The sequence below is a fragment of the Ovis canadensis genome, chromosome 15 (assembly GCF_042477335.2).
Source record: "Ovis canadensis isolate MfBH-ARS-UI-01 breed Bighorn chromosome 15, ARS-UI_OviCan_v2, whole genome shotgun sequence".
In the NCBI taxonomy this organism is placed as follows: Eukaryota; Metazoa; Chordata; class Mammalia; order Artiodactyla; family Bovidae; genus Ovis; species Ovis canadensis.
In genome coordinates this window covers 63,188,947-63,200,613 of record NC_091259.1, presented here as the reverse complement: position 1 = coordinate 63,200,613, position 11,667 = coordinate 63,188,947, and the positions used below count along the sequence as shown (strand labels likewise).

Sequence of the window (11,667 nt, the reverse complement as noted above, 5' to 3'; positions counted from 1 at the left end):
CTTCTTAGATTCCCAATCTCTCTAGTTCTAGACTATCTGGAGGCATTCACTTTGGTCTAGAACAATAGGAACCATGCTTAGGGTTTCTGCAGATGGCAGTGTTCCAGATTCATTCTTCAGATGGTTCCAGATCATTACATTCTGGGTCTGCCAGCTGAGCAGAGAGTTCTGGTTAATTATTCCTTCCGTGACCACAGTAAGGTCATGTGCACAAAATGGTTCTCATACCCCTGTGTGAGATGGAGAGAAGGAAAGGGGCATTTAGTTTAGGCTCTGGGCTGAGTGCACACCTCCATTACATCATCTTACCTCTGTCGTTTGAATGAGGAAACTGAGGCTTAGCTAGTTAAAACAGCTTGTCACTCAGCTCACAGATGGAAGAGCCAGAACTCCAGCCAGATTCTCTGATTCTGAGGCCCGCACTGTTTCAGCTGCGTCACGCTGCCTCCCTTAGGCACTCACTGCCTCCTGCCCTGGAAAGTGGACTGAGCAGGGAGGCTGCTGGGAAAACGATGGACCACAGAGTTCAGTGGGAACAGCCAGAAAAAGTGGGGAAGAGCGCAACTCTTAGACATACAGACCTGGGATGGAATTTGGCCTCTGCTGCTTCCTTTTAGCCCTTAAAGACTCCACTTCCTTTTCTGTAAAATAAAGGAAATTATTGCCTTGCAAGGTAGTGGAAGGGATCCAGTGGATTCACTTATGTAAAGTGGTTCACATGATTCCAGACATATAATATTGCTCAGTGCATTGGAGAAGGAAACGGCAACCCACTCCAGTGTTCTTGCCTGGAGAATCCCAGGGACGGGGGAGCCTGGTGGGCTGCCGTCTCTGGGGTCGCACAGAGTCGGCCACGACCGAAGCGACTTAGCAGCAGCAGCAGCAGGAAGTGTTTATTGCGTGTTGTGTGTCTGTGCTCCGTCACGTCCAGCTCTTTGTGACCCAGTGGACTGTAGCCCGCCAGGCTCCTCTGTCCGTGGAATTTTCCAAGCAAGAATACTGGCGTGGGTTGCCATTTCCTACTCCAGGGGATCTTCCCAGCCCAGGGACTGAAACTGTGTCTCTTGTGTCTTCTGCGTTGGGAGGTGAATTCTTTACCACTGTGCCATCTGGGAAGCCCAAGTGTTTATTATGGTCAATAAAATAATCATCTCTTACAATAAACATCTTAGAGGGAGGTGGTTGGTAAAGTATTGTTGATTAATTTGGGGTGCTCAGATCACATACCTGCCTGCAGAGCTTAGAGCAGAGGGTAAAGGAGTGGAGGGCAAGGGAGGGGACTTATATGTATGAAACTCCTGCTGTGTGTCAGGCACTGGGCTAAATGTCACGATTGCCCACATCACCTCTGTGAACACGCACAACAAAGTAGGTGTGATCGTTCATTCGAGTTTAGAGCTGGGAAAACTGAGGCTTAGAAAAAGGGAGGGGTTGGATGGCTTGCGAGTGGCTAGATGGAGATTTAAACCTCAGGCTGGAGACTTGCAAGCCTGGAGCACTCAGCCACACCCCTCCAGGCTCACACCTGCCAGAACCTCCCTCAGAGCAGGTGAGCCAGCTCTAGCTCACCTGCTGAGAGGTGCCCTGTGTACGCCCTACACAGGGCCACCACACTGGGCCCTCTGAGGGGGCTCTGGTTCCAGGGAAGCACACACTGATCATTAGGGCTTTGCCCCATCACCTCTGTTCCCCTCAGTCTCTTAGTGTTCTTGGGAGGTCAAGAGGGGGCTCTGCCTGCGCATCCAGGCTCCTTCCCACTGCATGTCTGCCCACCCACATACAGATGATCGTCACCTGCACCAGCCACAGGCCCCCAGACACTGCAGTGCTTTCCATCCTCCAAAGGTCTGCTCTGGCTGTTTCCTCTATTCTTAGTAACCTCTCCCCTTAAACCTGAAGATGAAATCCTGAGTGTCTGTCATAAAGGCCTAGGAGCTGGGAGGTCCAGGTCTATCCATAAAACCAGGGCTTGAGTGGGGAAGCAGGATGATCTGAGTGTGAAGAGGCAGGAAGCAGAGAAGAGGTGAAGGAAGAGAGAGGGTTGGGAGAGAAGAGGGTGAAAGGGCAGGGCAGGACCCAGGGCGCTCTTACATAATGGTGCGTGCCCACGGCCGATGCATGACTGAACCCAGGCACCTTCCTGGGCAGGTGAAGGGAGTTCATCAGCGGCAGGCTCTGTGCTTCCAGAGCAAATATCCAGGAAACAATTGCACAAGAGAGGAATGCTTCGGCCTTTGGTGAGCAGCCAGGATCAGTGACTTGTCCATGGCAGAGATGGGGGCCTCCTCCCCATCACAACAGGCTCCAAGTCCTATTCTTTGGAGCTTCAGGGTGAGTCCCCTACCCAAACGCTAAAAGGATATTTGTCTGTTAACATGTTTTCATTTTCATTACTGGGGGTAGTCACAGGAATTAAACGTCTGTAGACTATTTCTTAGGTTGCTCAGTGGTAAAGAATCCTGCCAATGCAGGAGATACAGGAGACGCAGGTTTGATCCCTAGGTCAGGAAGATCCCCTGGAGGAGGAAATGGCAACCTGCTCCAGTATTCTTGCCTGGGAATTCCATGAACAGAGGAGCCTGGCAGGCTACAGTCCATAGGGTCGCAAAAGGGTCGGACACCACTGAGTGACTGATCACGCACACACGCATACTGTTGCCAGGTTCCCTAGTGTGGTTACCTTTGATGCTCATAGGAACCCTGGAAAGTGGGACTAAAGCCCTTGCTTTACAGACTGGGGCTCAGAGAGGTTGTCCATGGCCGTGCTGTGAGAAAGAGGCAGAGCTGCGATTTAAAGTTAGTTTTTGTGCTGTTGGTGCCTGTGTTGGTGGCTCTGCTAAATAAAACTTAGACTTAACAACTTACTGAGACTTTCAAGGGGCAAGATACAGATCTTAACTCATTTAATCCTTGCAACTCTATGAGGAAGGCACTAATGTTATCATTCCTATTTTACAGAAAGGGAAACTGAGGCACGTTGTTGTTGTTTAGTTGCTAAGTCATGCCTGACTCTTTTGTGACCTCATGGACTGTAACCCTGCCAGTCTCCTTTGTCCATGGGATTTTCCAGGTAGTGATACTGGAGTGGGTTACTATTTCCTTCTCCAGGGGATCTTCCTGACCCAGGAGTCGAGCGCAGGCAGGCCTCCTGCATTGGCAGGTGGATTCTTTACCACTGGACCACCGGATAAGTCCACCTGAGACATACGAAAGTTAAATAACTTATTTGATTCACGGACTTAGTAAGTGGTAGAGCCAGACTTAAATTCAGGCCCTCTGGTTCCACATTCCATGTTCTTGACCACTGCACTTATGTGGGGGTTCAGGGTGGAGGAAGTTCCGCATGTGCCCTGAGGCCCCTGCCCTCTCACTCGTGGATAGGGGCTCATTGAGCCCCCAAGTTCAACAGCATGGTCAGCTGGCCTGGCCTGGGACAGGCAAGTGGATGAGGCATGTCTTCTAGGGATGGTTGCCAGGCTTATTTAGCTCGGCTTGGGTCAGGGCAGGTTATGACACTGCAGGAACTCTGGTGCCCTGTTCTAGGTTTCTTATCTCTGGTGGAAACCAGAAGATAAGAGGCTGTTGAACTTACATGCAGCTCCCATGGGTTGAGGTCATGGGTGGGTGTGGAAAGCTGGTTCTAGTGGGGTCAGGGCACTTGGGCACATGTGATCAGGAAAGCTGGAGATTGGGGTGCCAGCCCTGCCTCTGGCCCAGTTCACTGCACACACTAGAGATCCTTGTCCCTGGCACCAGTCTCCCATCTGCCCAGTAAGGGCCTTGGACGGTGCAACTTCTCAGGCCCCTTCCATCCAGGTCCCTTCCAGCCCTGGACCCTCTTCTCTGAGCTATGACTCCTTAGATATGGCTTTTGTTTTCAAAGGAAGGAAACGCCTTCTTGTCAAGCACCTTCTAGGTCAGGAGGCATTCCAGGCAGTTTTCCACCTTGATTTTTAGTGATGGTCCTTACCAAAGCCAAAGAATGTTCAAACTACTGCGCAATTGCACTCATCTCACACGCTAGTGAAGTAATGCTTGAAATCCTCTAAGCCAGCCTTCAACAGTACATGAAACATGAACTTCCAGATGTTCAAGCTGGATTTACAAAAGGCAGAGGAACCAGAGATAAATTGCCAACATCCGCTGGATCATCGAAAAAGCAAGAGAGTTCCAGAAAAACATCTACTTCTGCTTTATTGGCTAAGCCAAAGCTTTTGACTGTGTGGATGACAACAAACTGTGGAAAATTCTTCAAGAGATGGGAATACCAGACCACCTGACTTGCCTCTTGAGAAATCTGTATGCAGGTCAAGAAGCAACAGTTAGAAGTGGACATGGAACAATAGACTGGTTCCAAATCGGGAAAGGAGTACGTCAAGGCTGTATATTGTCACCCCTCCTATTTAATTTATATGCAGAGTACATCATGAGAAATACCTTGCTGGATGATGCACAAGCTGGAATCAAGATTGCCAGGGGAAGTACCAACAAACTCAGATATGCAGATGATACCACTCTTATGGCAGAAAGCAAAGAACTAAAGAGCCTCTTGATGAAAGTGAAAGAGGAGAGTGAAAAAGTTGGCTTAAAACTCAACATTCAGAAAACTAAGATCATGGCATCCAGTCCAATCACTTCGTGGCAAATGGGGAAACAATGGAAACAGTGTGAGACTTAATTTACTTGGGCTCTAAAATCACTGCAGATGGTGACTGCAGCCATGAAATTAAAAGATGCTTGCTCCTTGGAAGAAAAGCTATGACCAACCTAGACAGCATATTAAAAAGCAGAAATATTACTTTGCCAACAAATGACCATCTAGTCAAAGCTATGGTTTTTCCAGTAGTCATGTATGGATGTGAGAGTTGGACTATAAAGAAAGCTGGGCACCAAAGAATTGATGCTTTTGAACTGTGGTGTTGGAGAAGACTCCTGAGAGTCCCTTGGACTGCAAGGAGATCCAACTAGTCCATCCTAAAGGAAATCAGTCCTGAATATTCATTGGAAGGACTGATGCTGACGCTGAAACTCCAATACTTTGGCCACCTGATGCAAAGAACTGACTCAATGGAAAAGACTCTGATGCTGGAAAAGATTGAAGGTGGGAGGAGAAAGGGACAACAGAGGATGGGATGGTTAGATGGTGTCACCAACTCGATGAACATGAGTTTGAGTAAGCTCCAGGAGTTGCTGATGGACAGGGAAGCCTGGTATGCTGCAGTCCATGGGATCACAAAGAGCTGGACATGACTGAGTGACTGAACTGAACTGAACTAACCAAAGGAATGACTGATGGTAGAGAATAGGCCTGGCATTCAGATTGTGTGCACTGGGACTGTTTCACTGACTGTGAAAAGATGGATATACTTCTACTTGCTTTGTAAATAGCCATTTCCCTTCATTTCTTCTAGTGCTCCCTAGTCTGCCGGACACTCCAACAACTCAGGGGTTAGTGCCTGGCAGCCCCTGTCCTAGCCAGGATTGCCAACCTCCACTTATCCATGCTGCCATATTGCTCTGTGGCCATACAGTGGTCAAGCAGTGTGACTATTGCCCCGGGTGAGCAGCAGTATGGTGGGGTAGAGCAGATCAGACACAAGAGTTCATGCCCTGTCTCAGCCATGAACTCTCTGAGTGCCATCAAGCCACTTCTGTTCTCTCAGCTTCAGTTTCTCCAAGGTGCCCACCTCACAGCATTGTATTAAATGCAGTCAAGGGAGCAAAGCACTTAGAGACTGAGAGCGCGCTAGCTTGCCTTTTGGCAGACTGATGAGAAATCAACCTCGGATTCGGGAGAGAGGAAGAAGGATAATGTGGTATGATAGAAAGAGGTGGATTTTCAAGCCAGAAAGACCCAAATTCAGTCTGGTTCTGTCACTTATCCATCATTACAGGCTGAAATGAGTTCCCCTTCAATCCGTACATTCAAGTCCTAACTCCCAGTACCTCTGAATGCCTGTATTCAGAGATATGGTCTTTAGAGAAGTAATTAAATTAAAATGAGGTCATTAGGGCAAATTCATTTCCAACATGACTGGTGCCCTTCTTAGAAGAGGAAATTTGGACACAGACACGTATAGAAGAGGAGCGCCACGTGAACATAAAGATGGTCACCTACAGACCAAGGAGAAGAGTGCCCAAGAACCAACCCTGCCCACACCTTGACCTCAGACTTCTAGCCTGCAGGACCGTGAGAAAGCAAATTTCTATGGTTTAAACCATTCAGTCTGTATGCTTTGTCAGGGCAGCTATAGCAAATGAGTACACTCACTACGCAACATCGAGCTATTCTGTGCTTCAATCGTACATTGAATTAGGTACTGCCTGAGAAAGCCCAAGCACATAGTAGGCTTTTAGCAGGTGCTCCCTTTGCCTCCCCTCAGTGCATGGGAAGGGTAGCTGGCTCTTTCAGGAGAGGGGGTGGTGGCGTTCCTGAGTCATCCTACTTCAGCATGAACCTGCAGGACACCTGACTCTTGACTTGGCCCTTACCTGACCGCAGACTAGCAGTCCTGCTCTCAGCCCCACCCCTGGCCTTGACACTGGCCTTCTGGCTGCCAGGCTATGAGGTGATCAGAGTTCATAGAGGTTTTTGCCCCTGGCAAGGTTCAGCTGCAAACCTGCTGTGTGTTGATGGCCAGTTTGGTTTAGGCCCTACCCAACACCAGGGCAGGGTTGGAGGGGTAGGGAAGGTGGCTTGGGGGTGTTCTCAGGGTGAAGGAGCTGACTGTTGCGTTGCATTGCATTTCCCCAAATACTTGCATATTGTATTTCATCTGCTGTTCATAGCAACCTCTTCAGGTGGGCTGGGCTAATGGCTCCTCTTGACACAAAGAGAAACTGAGGCCCAGAAGTGTTAAGGGGTCCTTCCCAACTCAACAAACCCTTGTTGGAATTAGGACCTTGGAATCCAGACTCAACCCCTGGCTCCTTGCACCATGGGGATGACTCGCTTGCCCTCCAAGCCTCTGGGGGTCTGTGGGGTGTGTGGGAAACACATGACCCAGGAGTCACGGCCCAGGGCTCAGATCCCAGCCAGGTCCAGAACCAGCGCTGTGACCCTGGACAAGGGTCCACCTCACCAGTGCGCCAAGAGGCTTCGTGAGAGAGGGCGGCTAGCTCTGCCCCTGGAGCTCTCACAATAAATGATGGCTATTGTGACTTTTTCATAACTAACTGCTCAGTAACTGTGGCTGAATTGAATTCCTGGAGAGCCAGGAAATGTGTCTGTGGGTGGGAGAGATGTCTGGCACTTCCACGGGGGCCCAAGCCTTCCTTCCTACATGCCTCCTCCCCCCAGCCCCTAGCAGCACTGGAGAGGGAGTGTAATAGGGTGGGGTGGGGTGTGGGGTCTTACAGCTGGGTGGGTCTGGAATTTACCTCCCCCAGCCCACTGTACCTGTCTGGAACTCCTGTCTCCGTATCTGAAGTTCCCCATCAATAAACACTTTTACTTTCTTTATAACGGGCTTCCCTGCTGGCTCAGACAATAAACAATCTGCCTCCAACGCAGGAGACTTGAATTTGATCCCTGGGTTGGGAAGATACCCTGAAGAAGGGAATGGCTGCCCACTCCAGTACTCTTGCCTGGAGAGTTCTACGGACCACGGAGCCTGGTGAGCTTCATAACACCTACCACCACCCGGGCTTCTTTGGACTATGATATTTTCACTGTCGCCTGCCGCTCCCCCTCCCCACCCCTCATAGAATGATAGTCACGCAGCAGGGATTTTGTCTGTGTTGTTCCCTGCTCTATCTCCCGCACCTAAAACAGTGCCTGGCGCGTAGTGTTCACTCATTATGTGTGGAAGGAATGAATGAGGTGATCATTTGTGGTCAGCTCTTTTCTGCATTTGTGGGGGCTGCTCCAGTCAGAGCCGCAATCTGTTTTCTAGAGGCTTCCAGCCTTTATAGGGAGGCAGACACAGGCTGTGACCAGGGTGTGACTTGCACTTCCAGGAGGTGCCTGGGCTGGGAGAAGCTGGAGCAGGGGACATCGATCCACTTCAGGGAGAAGGAAGGGCCACATAGGAGGACTTGGGTAGGCTCTCAGAGCAGCCTCTGCTAAAGAAATAAGACAGTCAGAGTTAGAGAGACAAGGAGGGAACAGCCTTCCAGGCAATAACAGCACACGCAAAGACACAAAGGCAAGAGAGGTCACATGGAGTTAGAGGCATCTGGTGTGGAGACAGGCAAGGTGGAGGAGCACTGGGACCCTGGATGCTGGGGGCAGGGAGGGGCACCCGAGGAAACAGCGGAGTCTGTTGGGAGCACAGCAGTTGCTGTTCAGTTGCTAAGTCTTTTCCGATTTTTTTCGACCCCATGGACTGCAGCACACCAGTCTTCTCTGTCCTTCACTGTCTCACAGAGTTTGCTCAAACTCATGTCCATTGAATCGGTGATGCCATCCAACCATCTCATCCTTTGTCGCCCCCTTTTCTTCCTGCCCTCAACCTTCCCAGCATCAGGGTCTTTTCCAATGAGTCAGCTCTTCGCATCAGATGGCCAAAGTATTGGAGCTTCAGCATCAGTCCTTTCAAAGAATACTCAGGATTGATTTCCTTTAGGATTGACTGGTTGATCTCCTTGCTGTCCAAGGGACTCCCAAGAGTCTTCTCCAGTACCACAGTTTGAAAGCACAGCTGGGGGATGTGTAAATCCAAGCTGTTTCTCCTCCCAGTTCTCAAGGCTTCCTTCCCACCTATTGCAAGGTAGGGCTGCCACTGCTAGCCAAGGAATTGTGGCTGTTTCCTCCCTACTGCCTGACTTCCAGGTAAGCACATTCTCCCCGCTGAGCTGGTGTCTGTCTCAGCCTCTCTCTGTCTCTCTCTTGAGAAAGAATAGGCTTGGGGTCAAGGCTTGCCCATCAAAGACAGGTGGTGTGTGGGGGTGGGGTGGTGTGGGGTGGTGGTGGGGTCTTGGAACAGCTGCTCCCCTTTCTGAGCCCAGTTTCCTGCTCAAATTCACAGTGGTTGGATAATAAAGTGCTTTCCAGGCCTCCCTCCCTGGAGTTTTGGATTTTGATAGATGGAGCAGGGTTGGGGACAATGTGGTGGCTTTTCCAGTCAGGAGACCTCCTCAGTGGCCCCAGGAAGCCTGACTCATTTCAGTCTCGCTAGGGGTGGGGATCAGGCTCCTGACTCCTGCTCTCCAGAGAAGCCTCTGGGCATAGCCAGTCCTGGGGGAGCCCGGAAGCCAGAGAGATGATCTATCACAGACTTTCTTGGTGACCCCAGCAAGTTTCTCCCTCTTTTTAGACCTTGGTCTCCTCTTTTGTCCCTGGAGAAGGAAATGGCATCCTACTCAAGTATTCTTGCTGGGAAAATCCCATGGACAGAGGTGCCTGGCGGGGTGTTGTCCGTGGGGACACAGCTGAGCAACTGAGAGGGAACATAAACTCATCTTTTGTGAGACAGGTTATAACAGTGCCTGCTTTGTTTTCCAAGAGGCTGGAGACCTACCCCTCCTCGTCCTGGATTTGGTGCCGGCTCACCTTGGGCAAGTCCGCTCCCTTTGGGGGCCTCAGTCTTCTCATCTGTATGCTGAGGGGATCGGTCATCAGGGGAGAGGATTTCCTGCACAGACATCCTCCCGAGGCTCATAGATTCTCTGGATCAGTTGGTTCTTGGCTATCGCACCACTGGCATATACTCGCCCAAGTGCGCTTGAGTGCTTCCCTAAGTCACCACATCTCCTGCGGCTTCCTTCTGCCTCGGACAGTTCTAGCAGAAGGGCCCTCCTCATACTCTTTGTCTTCCTTTCGGCATCACCCAAACGGAGGCTACGAAACTCCATACAATTCAACAGACTCGGCCCTGGGCACCTGACCAGGCCTTGTGCTGGATTCCAGAGACATGGAGGAATTGGAAATGCTCATGGTCCTCTAGGCTGTCGTTGTCAAGCTGGGGAGACAGACCAGTAAACAAACTTGTAATTTCAGTAAAAGCTTAGAGCATGAAAGAGAATGCTGGGACCACTGGAGAAAAGCACCAGTGAGTGAGAAGTGAAAAGGCAGGCTGGGTGTCTCAGGTACCAGGCCAAGAAATTTCTCTGTTTCTCCAGCAAGGACTGCAGAGATACGGATCCATCAGCTCTGTTCAGCCCCGGGTTCAATAATAATCCTGGCTGTCATCTACATCTCCTGGGTACCAGGCCTCAGTGCCTCATCAACCACCCTCAGTAACTAGCTCATCAAATCATCACAACAATGCTGACAGGTGGTAATGCTTATTCCCATTTCATAGATGGGAAAACTGAGGCCCAGAGCAACCAAGTATCTTCCCTAAAAGTTCACATGGTCAGCATACTTTGAGCCTGATTAGAATGAATCTGGCTAAAAGCCTCTTTCTAGGCTTTGCTGCCTCTTATTTGTCCATCTGTCCCTGTTATGACTGAGTTTGGGGTCTGTTAGAACCAGAATCAGACCCTGGCTGCTAGTCCATTTTCTAAGGAAAGGGAGTGGGGTGGGAGGCTCCCAGCTGGCCTGGAGATTTTGGACCTGAGTGGAGAGTCAGGAGGCTCATCACGGTGGAGGAATTCTAGGTATTGCCTGCAGCCTTAGGAGGTACACGTTTGTGTGGGTGAGTAGGGGCTCTCTCTTGTCCTCTTAAATTCCCCGTTAAAAGTGGCCTTTGTTGCGGTAGCCTGATAGGGCTCTGGTCTGGGAGCCTTGAGTCAGTCCAGGCTATACCCTGGCTGGCCCCTGGCATGCAGAGTGACCTTGGATGGGACTCTTCCCCTTCAGGGCTTCAGATTCCGTGTTCACAGACAGGAGGAGGGGAACAAGCTCTCTAAGCAACACTCATAACTGCAGCTGAATCAAATGCTGTCTTGGTCTGATCTAGAAGGGCACACGTGATTCTGAATGTGTTCCCCCAGCCCTTCCCAAGACCCCTCCCACATCTCCAGGGGCGACAGCTGGGCTTACCCTATGGCTGTCTTCTCAGTGGGACCTCGGTTCATATAGGGAAAGAGTTTCCGCAGACAGTGGTTAGATGGGAGGGGCAGGAAAGAATGAGGTCAGTGTGGTCAGCAGCTTGCTGGTGAGACGAATAATGTCCTAGGGTCAGACAGGCCATTAATGAGCTGCGTGACCTTGGGCAGAACCCTTAACTTTCCTGAACTTCAATTTCCATATCTGTAAAGTATGATAATAATAGTATCTACTACTGGGGGTTATTAATAGTGAGGATACAATAAGGATTAAAGAAAAATGCATCTGTAAAACACTTGGCTCAGAGCCTGGTATGTTGTAAGTGCTCAACCGTGTGGCCTTGATGACAGCATGATAATAGTGATGATGGTGGTGAAGGGAAGAATAACACGGTTACGTTGGGCAGTGTGAGACGCTGCGGGGCCCTCTCTCAACACGCTGCTACTTTTCTCTTCCCTCTTCCCAGGCTTGGCACTTACTGGCTGCCATTCCCAGAGACTCTCCTACTTGGGTGCCAAAATGCATCTGGAATAACTGAGGGCTCTGGTGGTACCTGGCCCTGTGGATCTGACCTTGGACCAAGATCTCATGCAAATCTGTGTCTGACTCCTGCACCCTGGGCACACTGGGGGCATGAGGTTTGGAGGAAGTTAGTAGAAGTTTTCTCGGGGAGGCAGAGTTTCACCAGTCTCAATGGAGGAGTAGGGATGGGCTGGAAGGACAGAAAAGGATTT

The 11,667-nt window shown here is 50.3% G+C and overlaps 1 long non-coding RNA gene across 1 annotated transcript; it reads left to right on the top strand.

Annotated features, from left to right (window-relative positions):
* Nucleotides 1–7,501: 7,501 nt before the first annotated feature.
* Nucleotides 7,502–11,226, top strand: LOC138421335 (uncharacterized). The gene is made up of 2 exons (XR_011249462.1): nucleotides 7,502–7,616; nucleotides 9,447–11,226. It is a non-coding gene; the product is annotated as an uncharacterized lncRNA (long non-coding RNA).
* Nucleotides 11,227–11,667: the final 441 nt, after the last annotated feature.